We start from the raw sequence: 16,075 nt of genomic DNA on the forward strand, positions 1-16,075 counted from the left end.
ACAAGAACATTAGAACAGCGTGCGGGTACTTTTAAACAATTTTCAGCATCTCTGCTCACCTACGTCAACGATTACCTATTTTTTCCAAGGTAGTTTTTGGGGTGACACTTGGTCTGCGAGGTGACAGAATTTTGCAAGTGTGATGACCTTGAAAATCCCATCGCACTCCTGTCCGACTAGTCGGGAACCCTAGGAGAGAACCTAGGCGAACCACGGTCGTGGTGACCCCCGCGGCGTGCTCCAAAAACAAGCTATAACCACAAATCTTATCGCCAAGTCGCGGGACCAAGTAGAAGAAGACGAGAGCGAGGGGGGTGGCTGGTTAGGTTCAAGGGGGAGTTTGTCCCACCTTCTGAGCTACCTAACAAGTAGCCTGTAAGAAGAGCCGTTTCGCCCGGTGATTCGTGCTCGTAGAGCTGCCGGCGGCGTCGTTGCTGCCCGGAGGAAAAACTGCGACACGGTTTTTCGGCCAGTGAGAGAGACTCCCTCGAAGTTCAAGGCCATCCTCGAAGAAAGAGAAGAGAGGGGAGCTTTTTTGTTTTCTGCTGCTGACTCCGCGACGGGAACGACCGACAAACCGACAGACCCGGCTGGCCAATGCGTCTAACTCCTCGCTGGACCATTTTTTCGACACCTGTTCTACTCGGGGCCGATACGGTGACCTCTCTCGCGAACGATTAGGCGATCGGGCTGCTGTCTGGACCGAGTAGGATCACGTCAGAGATAACGGCTAAGACCGCAGCCGGTTCGATGCGTTGACAAAGAATCGGTTTCGGTGGACATCGAGAAGGAATAGAAGGAAAAGGAGCACCGAAGAAGGAATAGAAGTCCGTTGAATTTAGAAGAAAGAGAAAGAATGAGATTTCGCGATGGAGGACGCCGACACGCTCGGAGATTCATATTCCTGTCGTGTATCCCTTGGTAGCAAAGGAAACCGCCTCGCGAACTCTGGAAACCATCGGCGGCATCGATCGAGACCGCGTTTGGTCCAGGATCTCGCGGCCATCTTCCGCCGCCGGTTTTCACCGACCAATCGACCGGACTTTGCCGGGCGAAATTTGAAAAATCCCGGGACGAATCGTCCGGATGGTGCTCGTTGGTCGGTTCTGGTCGGCCATGTTGCCACCGTCGGGAGGGGAAGAGGCAGGGAGGAGGGCGAAAGAGGCGGCCGGCCGGGTAGCAAGAAATCTTGAAACAGAGCAAAAGGGTGGAGACGGAGATTAATGAGAAACGAATCCAGCCGGGAGAGGAGAGGAGAGAAGAGGAAAGGAGAGAGAGAGAGAGAGAGAGAGAGAGAGAGAGCGGCGATGAGAGAGAGAAAGGACGGGAAGGAAGATCGCGGAGGAGCCTTCTGAACCGACCCTCGAAAAGGGCTCGCCATGTTGGAAGGGAAATAGACGACATTCCCGTGGCGTTGGCTCAGGTCAGGGTTAGACGACCGTCAACTTTTCCAGCGAAGTTATTTCTTCTTTCGGTTCTCTTTGCTCGCGGCGGTTTTCATCGGCGAAAGAACGTTCCTAAGAGTCGGACCGCTCCCCGGGCCCTCCGACGTTCGTCGACTTCCCATTTCGGCGGAAAAGGGCGTTCCCCGATTACTCGATTAGAATTCCACGCGAATTGTTCCCCGAGAATTCCACTTCGCACGCACGCCTCGCATTTTTTCCTGCATCCAGCCACGAACCGCTCGAAAACGCCGATCTGCAACCCCGGCCTCATGCATAATTAATTAAATGGATATGCAGTTTCGATTGCAGGCGATGCCGGGGGGTCGGTACACACCCCACAACCTCCCGGAGGGTTGGGTTGCTCATTTAGAAAATGAAATTGCACGAGAGGGCGTGCACCCTCCCCGGGAACATGCGCACCTCGTTACATCATCCCTCTAGGTATCGCGGAGGTCCAGCAACCCGGGGTCGATCCTCCTACAGAGAGGGCCTCTCTTCCTTCCTTCCTCCGCCGGTGCCCTGCGCCGCAAGGAAAATGGAGGCGTTTTTGCTGCCAGTGTACATCGACGTGCTTACCATTTTATGACCCGCCCTGCGGATGAATTTTGCTCGCTCACTATTATCGTTAATTAGACTCTCGAGCTCTCGCGAACAGAGAAATGGATGCAGCGAACCTCTACAATTACAAACTACGCAATTTTTAGGCTCGCGGCCCTCTGCCCATCCTTCACGCCGTAATGGTCTCTGCTTTCGAAACCCGTAGAAATCTCTGAGTAACATTTAATCCTCAAATGGGTTTTCACAGTGCAACAGCTCATTTATTCAATACTGATTCTTGCCAAACCTGATACCTCAAATATTCTGATCATCAGGTTCTCGAAAGGTGTGTTATCTGTGGTTAATCGTATTGTGTGTCGTTCACCCCCTACAACAACAGAAAACAATGGTTACCATACACAATGTGGTGCCAGTTTTGAAGTAACCATTTCAGGCGTCTGTACAACCCGAGGCAAAAAGTATTCGACCTCGTTTAAAAATCGGATAATTTTCTTAAAATTGCATCAAATGAGTTGAAATTTGTTGACATGTTAGAAGAATTAGATTACTAAATAACGGGTAAACAAAATTTGGAAAAAATGGCTATTGGTCGGAATTGCGATGAAAAATGTAAAAGTCAAGTTTTTCAACTTCTTCATCCGAGCCTATAATGAGCCTACAATTCCGACCAATAGCCGTTTTTTTTAACATATTCTTTACTCGCTATTTAGTAAACTAATTCTTCTAACGTGTCACAAAAATTGTTTAAATGTGGTTCAATACTTTTTCCCTGTAGTGAGGTAGTGCACCCTCCATTGAGGGAAATTATGAATTGCACACGAAGTGAAACACAACACCCTCTTTCCAAAAGGAATGAGTTTGCTACGAATGAATAGTGACCTAATACGGACTTGCTGCGTTGCTCTAAGATTCTCTGGCCTGACTTTCTTGTCTTTTTTGTTGTCCAGGAGGATGAACTAGATCGGTTTCGAAATGGGGGATTCTCGAGTATTTCGAATACCCAGAACGCAACGCGCTGGGGCGGTTTGGTCTCTCTCTCTCGAGGAAAACTGTCGGCTAAAAACGGGGCCATAGATTCGGTCCTCGTTGGAGGATCGGTTTTTGTCTGGGTCTCGCGGTGTCGCTTGCCGGAGGATCCTTCGCAGATGGCGCGAGGGCCGGGAGAGGACTCTCCGTGATTAATTAAAACTCGTTCCCGCGGGTTCCGTGCCGCGAACTCGGGCCGCGAGAAAGACGGGGAACACGCGAGCCTTGGACTTACGCGTTTGGACCAGCTATGGGCGGCCGCACCCCCTCGAACAAGGGGTTGGCCTTCCCGAGAAACCGTTCTCCTGCAGGTCCGCCGGCAAACGAAAAGCGGCCATGCGCACCTCTCTGCCATCATGAAACCTTTACCCCCTCCCCCTTCTAGCCAGGGGTGGAGGGTCGATGCTGCCACACCTGTGCAGCTGCAGCTCGTCGCTCGGGGTGCTGCTCTGACTCCGGGTACGGGGTAAGGGGCAGCCCCGGACACCGATGTTGATTTCCACGCTGAATAATGGCCAAGCGGGGAATAGACGCGCCGAGGAACACACGGGATTTCCATAACATTTTTTCCCCGGAAAATCCCAGTCACCTGTTTTCGATCCCAGCTTCTTCTCGCCTTTTCTTGTATCGTTAACCTTTTCAGGCGACTTACCGATAATGGATGCCTCCGAAGAATTATTCGCTGTACCAGGAAAACGAAAGGTTTCTGAAAGAAGATCGAGGGCTCGGACGTCTAGGTAATTCGTCACTTCGAATTCTCTAATTTCAGCAATCCCTTGTTACGCTTTTAACACTTTGTACAGTCGAATCGACTGAAAAGGATAAGTAATTGAAATAAAAATTATAAAGGTAAGACGTATAATACTGCAAGTACTCTTTCAACTTTCTTAGATTTATAGATCCTGACCATTTGCGACACTCGATGCATTAACGTGAAAATTAATTTACAAAGCTCGACAAATAATTCCCATATCTGAAAGTGTTAAAGATCGTTTGCGATGGGAAAAATAATCAGCTGATTGGCTATTCGCTTGCTCGGTGACTTTCAAACTTCGTGCAAATATGGCCCCCAGGGTACCGATCATATGGGTTTAAGGGTCTGCAAAGAAGCTGGAGCATCTCGGTCGACTTCTGTCGTATCGGGAACGTTCCTTGGAAGGAACCGGGATGGAGGGTAGCTTGGAAGAGAGGCCACATTCCTCTCGGCAGGAGAAGACAAAGGGAACGCCTCGCATAGACTCGAAGCGACGCGAGATGCGGTCCTTTGTCGCGGCGAGTATAGCACAGAGATGGAAAGATCGGGCAGAACGGCACAAAGATAAAAAGAGGAATGCGATCTTTTTACTTGATCCCGTGTGTTACATGATTCAATCGGTTGATATCACTATTCATTGCTATTCGTTAATGCTTTGACCAATAAGGAAAATACTTGTGCCCGATAACCGATCAAATCCACATGCCGAGCCATGCGAGAGAATCTGGTGACAGAGAAGAGCCCTATACAAAAGACGAGAGCATAAGGGTTCGGAATCTTGAAGAAGGGTCTCTAGGAGTCGGAGGAACAGTTCTTCGACGAGTTATCATTGGACCTGTGAATTTCATTCATTTATAATAACAATGTGTAGCTACAACTTGAAACAGTAGAGAACTTTGAAAAATTGAAGAGCAATACGTCAATACGTTGCTTGCGATAGACTAAAATTCTTGAAAAAAAGGAAGACATTCGTAAGCAGCTGTTGGTCCTTCGAACGAATGCAGAAGGTTTTTATTTTGCATCAAGATCCGCAGTCTAGTTATCGGTGGCGAACGAGGGAGGGTTTTGGAACCGGTCAATCGGAGAAGCAGCCCTACACAGAAGGGTTCGAATTCTCGAGAAAGGGACGCGGCAAGAGAGTCTATCGGGCGTCGTCGTCGGAACGAGAGGCCAGCGAAGCAAGAGCATCGAGTCGAGGAGGAGCGACGAGGAAGCGGTTGGGCCGGCCGAGTGCGAGGAAGAGGATCGATAGGAGGGAAAGGCAGTTATCGGAGGGGCTGTAGGAGCGAGGGAGACCGAGAGAGAGAGAGAGGACCGGCCGCGGTGAGGTCGATGAGGAAGGCAGCCTGGCTCGGTCGGCGCACTCAGAGGCGTAACCGGCAGCTACGTCTCGATTGGTCGAGACCGGAGCTGCCCGGTTCCCACCCATCGCAGGCGCAAGGCTTGAAAAAATCCCGATCCCCTCCAGGAGGTGGAAAGCGAGCCGAGGAAGGAGCCACGAAGGTGGACGAGAGAGGAGACAAGCGAAAAGGAGCCAGACAGGAGCCGCTTTGGGACTCCAGAGGCCAGCAGGTCCTCCGCGCCGAGGGGCAACCCCGCCCGAGGGTTGACTTCCAGGTCCCTCCAGCCCTCGAATGCCGCCATCACCGACTCGCAACCTCACCGACCACCTCCTCCCCCCCCCCCCTACACCCTGTTCCATCTACCAGAACCGCGGCAGGGTGTCACTGAATCCAGGATCTCATCCGGCTCTTCCTTTTTTCACGGCGCTCCTCCGCCCTCGGAGGGTTTCGTCATTTCCGAAGGAGCTTGAATGTTTTAAAAGGGGTTGGGGGCGGCCGTTGCACCGATCTCCCACCCCCACCGACTCTTTCTCTGTTTCCCTTCTCTCGTTCTCTCTCCCCCGTTTTTGGATGCCGTTTCGGACAGGATGGCTCGACGGCCCCGGGGCTTTTTGCTCGACGACTCAGCTTGATCCCCGATAACGTTGTTTTGAATTCTGACGGCTAATTGACTGGCTGTCGACCGAGTGATTTTGGAACCCCTGTAGCACCGCGAATTTTTCTACCGAGTTTCTCTTACGGAGAGCCCATGTCCCAAAATGTCCCTGAAAACTTAGTCGTCATACATCGCATCGCTGTCTTTGTCCAATTCCAAGTCTTACCAATGGGATCAAGTTCAATGTGTGCTCATGAGTTCAAATCCATTTCAATAACAAGTTTCGTTTCACGGGTTTCGATCGCTACTCAAAAATACAAAACGTTTCCATGAGTTTACTTGCTACGTAATCAGTTTACACAAACTGGTTTTGAATTCCAGAATGAGTACCTGTAGGTTTGAAAACGTACTCGCAAGTAGTTCGAACCTTTTACGAATACATACAATGTTTTCCTGGTCCGCGAGAAAATAAGACAAATTTCGTTAGAACCTGTCTCGACTGGGTTCGTGTTTATTTGCAAGTATGAATTACTTTAACTTTTTGGTAGTAGTCATGTAACATTCGAAACTATCCAGTTTGACTCGAAGGTACTTGTAATATACTTGATCGCTTCTTTACTTGTGACCATTTATTCGATAAGCGACGCAAGGGTGGCTTCTTTCGACGCGTCTGAACGAACACCATTCTTGCTTTACGATTTATCTTACGGTTACAGCGGCTAGAACTCGTGTCGTTCGACTTCGAGAGCCAAAGTATAATCTTTGAACGCGCGCTGGCGGTAATTGCCGAGCGAAATGGGATCGTGAAGGCTGCGGCCCGGGGTCCACGGAGCACCGTGAGACGAATTCGAAGGCGAAATTAGCGACAGCCGCGTAAGAGACCCTTAACGACCGGACAGTCGCGCGGCTCCCCGGGCCGAAATGAGCTGAAAACGGTCTGAAATAAAATTAGGATGCCGCGCGGCGTTCCGGGCGGCTGTCTCCAGGTAGACATTGAGTTTGCCCTCGCACATTCCTCGTCCTTTTGCGGCAACTGGAATTGGAACTAAAATTCTGAAAGGATACGCGCGGAATCGCGGTCTCCCTCGGCCAGCCCTTAAGTAATCCCGGGGCCCCAGTGAGAGTATTCTAAAGAAGTCCGTGGAGGGTGGAAAAAAAACTCGGTGGCATTTTAGGCGAGGATCGACCTCGGCCATCTGTCCCCACCCCCTCTTCGTTCGGTAGAGAAGGATCGCTCGATCAAAAACGATCGATTAACAGGCCAAAGAAGTGCCGTCGATGATATCCGTTGACGTAATTTCAGGAATTCCTCGCGTCCTCTCGAAATCGACGACAGATGCGCAAATGCGTCTTCTTTCGAGTCGATCCATTGCTCTCGGATCCATGGATCCTCCCTTCGAGACTTCTCAGGGATTTATACTGGATGCGACCACCTCCGATAGCTTGCTGATCGGCTCGCCCGTTACGTTGATGGAATATGCATCAGTCTTGTTCAGTGTTCGGTAATTCTGGTGTTAAAAAAAATGGTTCATTTTTTCAAGACAATATGTTTTATTGGGATCCGATCCTACTATAAAATCGGCGAAACACGATTTTCAAGTACGCGTTTATTCAAATGATGCATTCGCAAACGGTGACTTTTATTCACCTGGTTCGTGGAGGGTTAAACGCGTCCGATGGCTCGGTCGCACAAAGACAAATGAAACGATCGCTTCGTGGCACGAAACTTCGAGAATGAATTAACCAACCTGCGTACAAGATCGTACACGAACGACCCCTCATTTGTTTTAATGCGTCTCGAGCCGTCTGATCGAATGCGTCGTCGCAAGAACGATTCGGACGCATTAAAAATGCGCTGCGACTGCCAGCATGCGTCTGGTGCGATCGGAAATCGCATCCGGCGCGTCCGCACTCTTACTCGATCGATTTACGAGCGAGCTTCCAGCACGGGGGTTTTCAATGAAACGAATAGAGGCGATTAAGGCCGGAAGATGGCTCTCGTCGATGATGGCGTCCGTTCTCGAGGCTATCGACGTGGCGATCTCCGGCCTCTCCGCGCCTTTTCCTATTCCCATGTACACCGGTGCTAATTACTGCACGGCGATTCGACGAGTGAGTTTCCCATACAGGGAAATGGAATTTCCTTGGCGCGCGGAGTTCAAAGTCGTCGGCTTTCCTGGAGGCCGGAAAGACGCCGGGAGTCAACGGACTCGGTTCTCCTAGCCGTTCGAGTACCGTTTCGACGTCGATCGATGGATCCGCGGCACCCGACGACGCTCTTGAATGCCTCCGCGGATCAATTAATTCCTTCCTCAGAAAATACCCTCGGATAATTGCTCGCGGTTCTTCTGAAGTTTCTGAAACGCTCGCGCCGGGTCGTTTCTGGCGCAGGTGCCCGGAAAATTCGAGAAACCTACTGTAATTTTTTGCAATCAATTAAGATCGAGCGGATTTGAAGGTTTCCACGTCGATTTTCGGCGCGGCTCCCATCGATCATGCTCGAATAATTCGAGAAGCGCGGGGAATCCCATGGCTAACGCTGATAACTCGCTTAACGATCGTCTCGAGGACGCGAAAAATCGCGAGTCACGGGGAAAAGGGGATTCCCCGTCGCGAGGGCGAAGGGACAGCGAGATTACACGGCACAATCCGCAAACGAGCGAACTTGGCGCGCGTTCTAATTGCGAATATGACTGTGCTTAATTTCCCCCAGCAGCGCAGCGCCGCGGTGCACACGGAACCTCGATAGAATTATCGCTGCCATTCAAACGGTTTCGTGACCACCCTCTCCCGACCAACGCCATTTCTTAGCACGCCGTTTCTTTCGAGAGGTATCGATCGGAGAATCCACGGGCCTCTGGAAGCCATCGAGCTAAAATCTAGGTTGAAGTTTGTCTATCGAATAAACACAGCCTAGGGAAAAACCGCGTCGAGAAAGGTGCACCGGAGCCCGTTCGATCGAGGCTCGGCGTGAAAATTCAATTCGTAACATTCGTGGCTCGGGTTTCCTCGGCGGACCGGCAAAAACCAAACGGGAAGAGAAGGCTCGCTAACTCCTACGCTTCTACGAGATAGGGGGAGAGAGAGAGAGAGACAGAGAGAGAGGCGAAAACAAGAAACCGATGGCCAACTTTAAATCCGTGGCTCGTGCGCCCGCCAATACCGTTAGGTGTTATTGACACCTAGTCCGCCGCTACCTGGCAGCCTTTCATTCAAACCGAACCGATTCAGAGCACCCGCTCGGCCCTGAGCACTTGACAAAATAACTCTTTCGACTTCCGAGCAATTCGATCTTCGAAAGCCTGCCAGTAATCCGGGACATGGTAACTTTCAATAGATCGGTGCAAAAGTTCGTAGATTTGCTTAAGAACGATAAAGTCTCTAAAAAACCAGTATTATAGAGAGACAATCGATGTATTGGTTCCAGGGAAGGATGAATTCGAGCCACCTGTCAATGTTTATGCTCGATTCTTCCACTGAAATTCTACAAACTTGTCTGTCGTTGTAAATTCTTCTGTTGAACTACTCATTGGGCTAGTGTAGGTTCGATTAACTGTTGTAATTTGCATAGTTGGATTTCGCATTGTTGACTGATGGACTGTCGTGCAAAGATGCTGCTATCATTGATTCAGAGTTCTTCAGGATCATGTCCTCCAGATGATGGAGAATTCTCCACAATTGTTTGTACAGATAGATGTCGTACAAACGACTGTTACTCAAGGAGGATATCTCAAAGTTTTGCAGAACATAAATTATTCGACTGCGGATTTTGATGCGCATTTACAAAGAAATTGTCTGATGAAAATATAAAACAGTAAAAGAGCAGAGAAATCTGTAGAACATTTCCATTCTGCACAAAGATCCGCAGTCTAGTAATCATGAATGATAGAGCAACGTAACAACATGTTGAACAATAGGGTTTTGCAAACCCGTTTGCGTCTTCTGGCAGTTGAATCGCGCGAATTTTCGTTGAATGTATCGAATCGATAGACTTGAACTCTTTATTCGTAAAAGAGCGAAGCGTAGCCCATCGACACCCGCAGCAAAACTGACAGCTGGACGGACTGCTCACAAACAAGAACCGGTGACTGGCCGATCGTTACGTTACCTGGCCGCTATCGAGTTTCGAGTTCCAGTCCATCCGAGCAAAAGGAGCACGTCGAGGGACGCGAGCCAAACAAACTGGCTCGGTCGGCAAATCATTCATTCGAGTGTTCATCATTTGAATAGCAATAAAAGCGAAAGAATATGGCCGAGGAGGCGAAAGAGACAGAGAGAGAGAAAAATAGAGAAAGAGGGATAGAGAGGTTTGCCGGTCGATGGTAGAGCGCGAGGAAGAAACCCGTTAAAATAAATACACGGCACGGCGAGCGAGAGCGCGAGCGAGCGGCCGACTGTTAAACCGAATGAATATTTCCCGAGAGCGATCCAATTACACGTACATTTGCTGATCGTCGTGTAAAACACACCCCACACCGTAGCGACCCGAATACACGCGAAGCGAGAGAACACGCCGGACTCTCGGTCCGGGAGCCGGCCTCTCTCTCTCTCTCTCCCTCTCTCTCTCTCTCTCTCTCTCTCTCTCGCGCCTCCTCTGGACGCAATTATCCCATTTAAATTAAGCCGCATAATTGGACGGCCGTCTATTCACACTCGTAAAGCACCCGCGCGCGAGCTTTTACAGCCCCGGCCGAGGCAAGGCTGAATTTAAGAAGCGGCTCCGCTCCGACCCGCCTCGTATCACCTTCCTCTTCGCATTCGTCTTCTTCCTCTTCGCCTGGTCTTTGCTTCACCTTTGCTTTGCGGGGGAAAAAAAGAGGGGTGCAGCCGTCGCGCCACCGAGAGCACAAGGAGAGAGGGCGGTTCCTCCGGGTTGAAAGGATCCTGCTACTGTTCGCCTCCGCGAAACGATTTCGTCTTTCCTCTTCGTCCGTTTCTTTTGTTTCCCCCCAACCCCCTCTCGTTTTGTTTCAATCTTTCGGTCCTGCTTTCTCCGCTCCGTCTTTTCTCCTCTCTAGGCCGAAGCGCCTCTATTTCCGTCCTTTTTTTTTGTTTCTTCTTCTTATTCATCCGCGCCGCGCGCAACCGATGTCTCTCTCGCTTTCCTTTTTTAGGCGCTTCTGAGTTACGCCCCGCAGTCGATGAACTTTCGGAACGTTTTCCCTTTTTGTTTTCTTGCCTGAGAGAGAGAGAGAGAGAGAGAGAGAGAGAGACGCACACACACACACACACACACACACACTCTCTCTCTCTCTCTCGTGTCATTTGAATGTAATCGGCCGTGGAGACCGCCCGGTTAACCCGGGATTAGTGCTCCCCTGGCCACCTGATTTCCGATTCCCTTTTGAAAAGATTCGATGCGCCTGGGGCGACGATGGCTCCCGCTGCAAAGAAATCGTTAGTGAAACCGCTATTCTGTTTATCGAGCGTGGAAGATCGTGGAATCGGGATAATAGTTCATAGACTGCAGTCTTTAGATCCTAGTCGACACCAGTTTGTAAATCTTTGTAGAAATTTCTGTTTTCATAAACCCTTTTGTAAAATATAGGATATTGGAGGAATTTGCCGGCGGAAAGTTTCCTTACGGAAATAATCGAGTGAAATATTGTGAATTCCTGTGATAGTACTGTGTACCAAAGTTTGAAGGATTCGCAGCCTTCGTCTTGAAAGTCTTGTTTTAATTGTACGACGGTGTCCTCGTGGCTCGTGCTAATTATAATTCATGGGATATCGCGTATTCTCTTTTGTAGAGTACAGCAGGGCGGAAAATTCATTTTCAGAGCGAGGATCGAGGCTCAGCGGACCAAGAGGGAAATACTTTGGCCACTAATTGAATTTGCACTCGAGCAGAAAGAGCGGTTCGGCGATGTTAGTAGGACCAGAACGAGGAATTCGGGGATCATCGGGATCGACGGTGGAATGCATCGATCGGTCGGTCGTCTAGGAAGGGCTCGGGGATCTTTAAAGATCCACGGCATTTCGGGGACAAACGTTTCGGCGGGAGTAAAAGGCTTCCTGGAAAGTCCTGGAGGAGGCTTCGCGTTCCAGCGAAGGTGGTCCTCGATATCTCGGACCTCGCAGAGCCTCGAACCGATCCTCGATTCGCACGATCGTCGCAGTGCAACATTGTAATACCTAAATAATTCTCTGGCGCTAGAATACACGGAAGGTGAAGATTAAAATCGTTTAGAGCAGGATGTGGGATCGATTGGTCGCCGGCTCGATCGTAGAGCGATGATCGTCCACGCAACACCAATTAGCCTGTTAATGCAATCAGTAAATTGGCGCCAATGTCGCGGTCGACTGCTTTCCCACAAAGTTCCAAGCGGAAGATCGGCCCAATTACGCGTTAGAGCGATAATTGGTGAATTTATAGTCGGCTGTGTCTCGGTCGCCGGTCGAGCGATCTCCTCCGTTCGTCCGGGGACGAGGAATTAATTGTCTAATTATCGTTAATACTGGCCCTCCGACGGAACTCTCCACCCACCTCTGACGCTAGGCCACGATCGAACACCGTTCCACCGACCAGTCACCGTCTGACGGTCGAATTATTCGTTGCAACGGTGTATAACGAGGCCGTCGATCAATTAGCCAAGTTGCAAGAGCTTCGTTTTCAAAATTCCCGATACGCGCTTCGGCTTCACCTTCGATCTATCAGCCTGAAACAATCTGAATTTCCGCAGCCACTCATCGATAAAAATTCTAAAATTTGAACCTGCAAATAAAGTTTCTAGCTCTCGCTGTTGAAGCATTACTTTCAAAACGACATGACTTACACTTTAAAGTCTGAACAGTAAGAACTGTATGATAGTCTGGAGCCTCTCATTTTTTAATTACTTTTTAAACCTCTGCTTTTTGCGTAAGGTATGTTGGGTAGAAATTTTGCGTGGAACGTGCCATTTTCTAGGTGGAAAAACGGGAAACGTTCGTAGGAAGCTTCGGTAGGCGCTTCGAACTTCCATAAATATTGGAAGTAAAATTTATCGCCCGGCGGTTATTAGTTTTTACGTCGGCCGGGTTTAAACGGGATGCGTCTTCGCCCATTCAGCTCCGTAAATCAGCGTAGCTCCGCGAGATCCGTCATCAATCATCAACGGACCGTGAAGCGTTGAAATGGTCCTGCCTCGAGAACCATTTGGATTCTACGAATTTCTAGTCGGGCTCGATCGGAGGAATTGCGATAAATGTTCGGAACCCGGTAAACTGTTCTTCAATCTTGTTACAACCGCGGTCCATCAGCGGTTCTTCTGTCGTTAAGAATCGCTTTGGTAATCGCCTGGTTGCTACGAACAATTTTCAGTCGATAGGTCACAACGATGCACCGAAACGGATCAAAATTAATTCATACAAACTGGTGATACTACATTAGTTAACATTAATTAACGTTTGAATTCAATTCTTACGAATACATTGGGGGTTGATTTTTTTGTAATTTTATGCGCTGCCCTCTATCTCAATTCCAGCTTTTTCTTTTCGCTATCTCGAAAATAATCTAATATTCGGTAATTTCGATTTTTAGGGGATGACATACAAAGGACCAGGAAAAATTTCTCACTGCACCAGGAGACTTCAGTGTAGATGCATCGAGCTTCCTAATAGAAAGTATGTGCACGATTTTAATGGGACACAGTGTATACGATAGACACATTATAAACCAATCGTTTGGAGAGACCGAGGCAGTCGGAAAGAAGCAGCGTTCGATCGACAGGGTGCGCGGCAGTGGACAGGTAAAAAAGGGATCTATTAGGGCCGGAATTAAGATCGGGATCCAAGAATCCCTCCATATTGATATGAACCGGTGGAAAGCAGGAATCGAGGAGGATGCGAGGGGCGCGGCGAGTGCCGCGGAATCGGCGTATTAATTCACGATAGGCGAATTAGAAATGGTAATCGACGTTAAGAGGGGGCGCGCACGGGGGTGATTAGTTTTTGCCGTGCGAGGGACGGCTAGCACTCGACTCAAATTAGTTCCTCGCTGCATGAACGTATACGCGGGACCGAGGCTGGTCGCGACGGCGAAAAGGGACAGGAGACCGAGAGCCCGAGAGAGGAGAGAGAGAGAGAGAGAGAGAGAGAGAACAACTAGAGAGAAAGGGAGAAAAGGAGAGAGAGAGGGAGGGTGAAACAAGTGGGAGGGAGCGGCCTCTGGGAACATCACAAAGCACCCGGCAAAGCGCGTCTCCTCGTCGCTCTGCCTTTTGCCTTTATTTCCCTTCGTTTTTAATTCCTCCCAATTCCACTGTCAAGACCCGGCCCGCCGCCACCAAAAACTCCTGGAGATGCTCTCCGCCCCCTCCCAGCCCGTTTTCTATCCATCCATCGTTTCTACAAGGTATCAAAGCCTAACAGAATTATCGGATAACTCTGCAACGATTGAGAGTTAATAGTAAATCGGCTAGGAGATATCTCGGAATATTATAAATTCGCCGGCGCGGCACGCCGAAAACGGGAACGCGGCGCGGCGGGACGAAATTTATGAAGCCCCGACGAAATCGACTGCCGTTTCCCTTTGCCGTGCGCCCCGCCGGGACCCCGCTAATGTCATTATAATGGCCCGTCAAGACACCCGACCATTTGTCTCGAAATTGCCGAAAAATAAAGGATCCTAGCTTCCCTCGGAACGAGACTCTCGCGGCGTTCTTCTTTCCGGCTAATGTTTCCGACTGCGATCGTCAACGAGACCGTGGCCGGCCTTGACGGGGCCGAGGACATCCGCGATCGCACCCCTGATCCATCTGCCAACCAGATACAACATCCATAAACTCTGAGTCAAATGCGTGTCGAAATCTACCGAAAAATTGCCAGGTGGCATGCGAATGCAATATCACAGATGGTTACTCGCTGTATGGCTCTTAAACCGAAATACATTTATACCTTCTTGAAACACTTTATCTACCGGAAGTCTATTAACACCGCGTCTAGACTGCCGCGTCTCCCAATAAATGGGAAAAATCATTTTCACGCTGACACATTCGGTATAACACGTTTGTCTTAACTGTCCAATCATTATTTCATTAAATAAATCGCTTTCAATTTATGCAATTTTTAAGGTTAACGGCACCCTAGAGGCTTGAACATTTTCTTTCGATTGAAGTTTTGTGTTGCTGTTAAGGATCTATTAAAAAATCCTCAGCCATGGACTCGTAAAAATTATGGAGTAATCGATGATACAGATTTTGTGACCAACTGCGACAATTACAGTTTACGATAGAGTCTGGAAATTTCAACGCCTCAACGCTAGAGGATGAGAAAGTATTCGTAATACCTTGAAGACTGCAGATCGTTGACGCTTAGATACGTGGAGAGGATAGAGGGCGATATTCGTAGGTTCGAGCATGAGATCCGAGGTCCGTCTTTAACCTGACGCTAATTGTGCAGGAATTTGTAATGGCAGGGTCGTGGAGGAGCGGGTTCGGAGTCCGTCTCGCCGCTGCATCGATTCCTCGGGATTTCGATTTCAATCAGGATCGACGGGAGAAAGTAGCTGGCGGACATCTGTCGGTTTGTGGCTCGGCCGGCGTCCGATAATCGATCGCTTATTGGGGCCATCTTCCACGGGGTGCCCAAAAAGTCCCTCTCAGCCCCGGTTCTTTCCGTCGTCGGTTCGTGGAACGACGTTTCCAATTCGCGTCGCCGCGGATTTTTTGTAATTAATCCTCGGTGCATCGCGACGGAACACGCCGTGAGAGGAGGAGAAGAAGAAGACGAAGAAGAAGAGGAGGAGGAGGGTTGCGGAGGGGGGAAGAAAAAGAGAAGCTGGACGGAGACAAAATGAAGAACAGATAGCGAAGAGAGCGGGTCGCGGTGGGAGGGGATAAAGGGGGAGGGAATGAACGAAACGAAAGGGAATAAAAGCAAGGGTGAGAGAGAAAGAGATAGATAGAGAGAGAGAGAGAGAGAGAGAGAGAGAGTGCGTGTGTAGGAGAGCAAAGGAGGGAGGGAGCGAGAGAGCGAGAGCTAGGAGAAGGAGAAGAGGAAGAACGGAGACCAGTCTGGCGCGGTGTATCCGGTTTTTGCGGGCGTCAGATGACAGTCGCTTATTTACCGGGGCCCGCGGCCATCTTGCTGCGATCTGACTTAAGGAGGAAGGCCCCCCGAACACCACGGAAAAAAGGAACGGGCGCAGGACGCGATCGAAGCTGATCGAGGCGATCGAGAGACCCGAGTCGAGTCGAGGCGATGGACGTGGGACTCCGCTCGAATTAATCGATCGGTTATCAATGTCCCCCGGATTCGTGGAATGGAAGAAATATGGCAGCCGTGGGCAGCTCCAATCCTGTGTACCTCGCCACCGGCCGTTCCCTGGCTCCTATCATTTCTTATTGTTCCAAAGCCGCTCGAACTGTTACCCTCC

The sequence above is a fragment of the Halictus rubicundus genome, chromosome 1 (genome assembly GCF_050948215.1).
Source record: "Halictus rubicundus isolate RS-2024b chromosome 1, iyHalRubi1_principal, whole genome shotgun sequence".
NCBI lineage: Eukaryota > Metazoa > Arthropoda > Insecta > Hymenoptera > Halictidae > Halictus > Halictus rubicundus.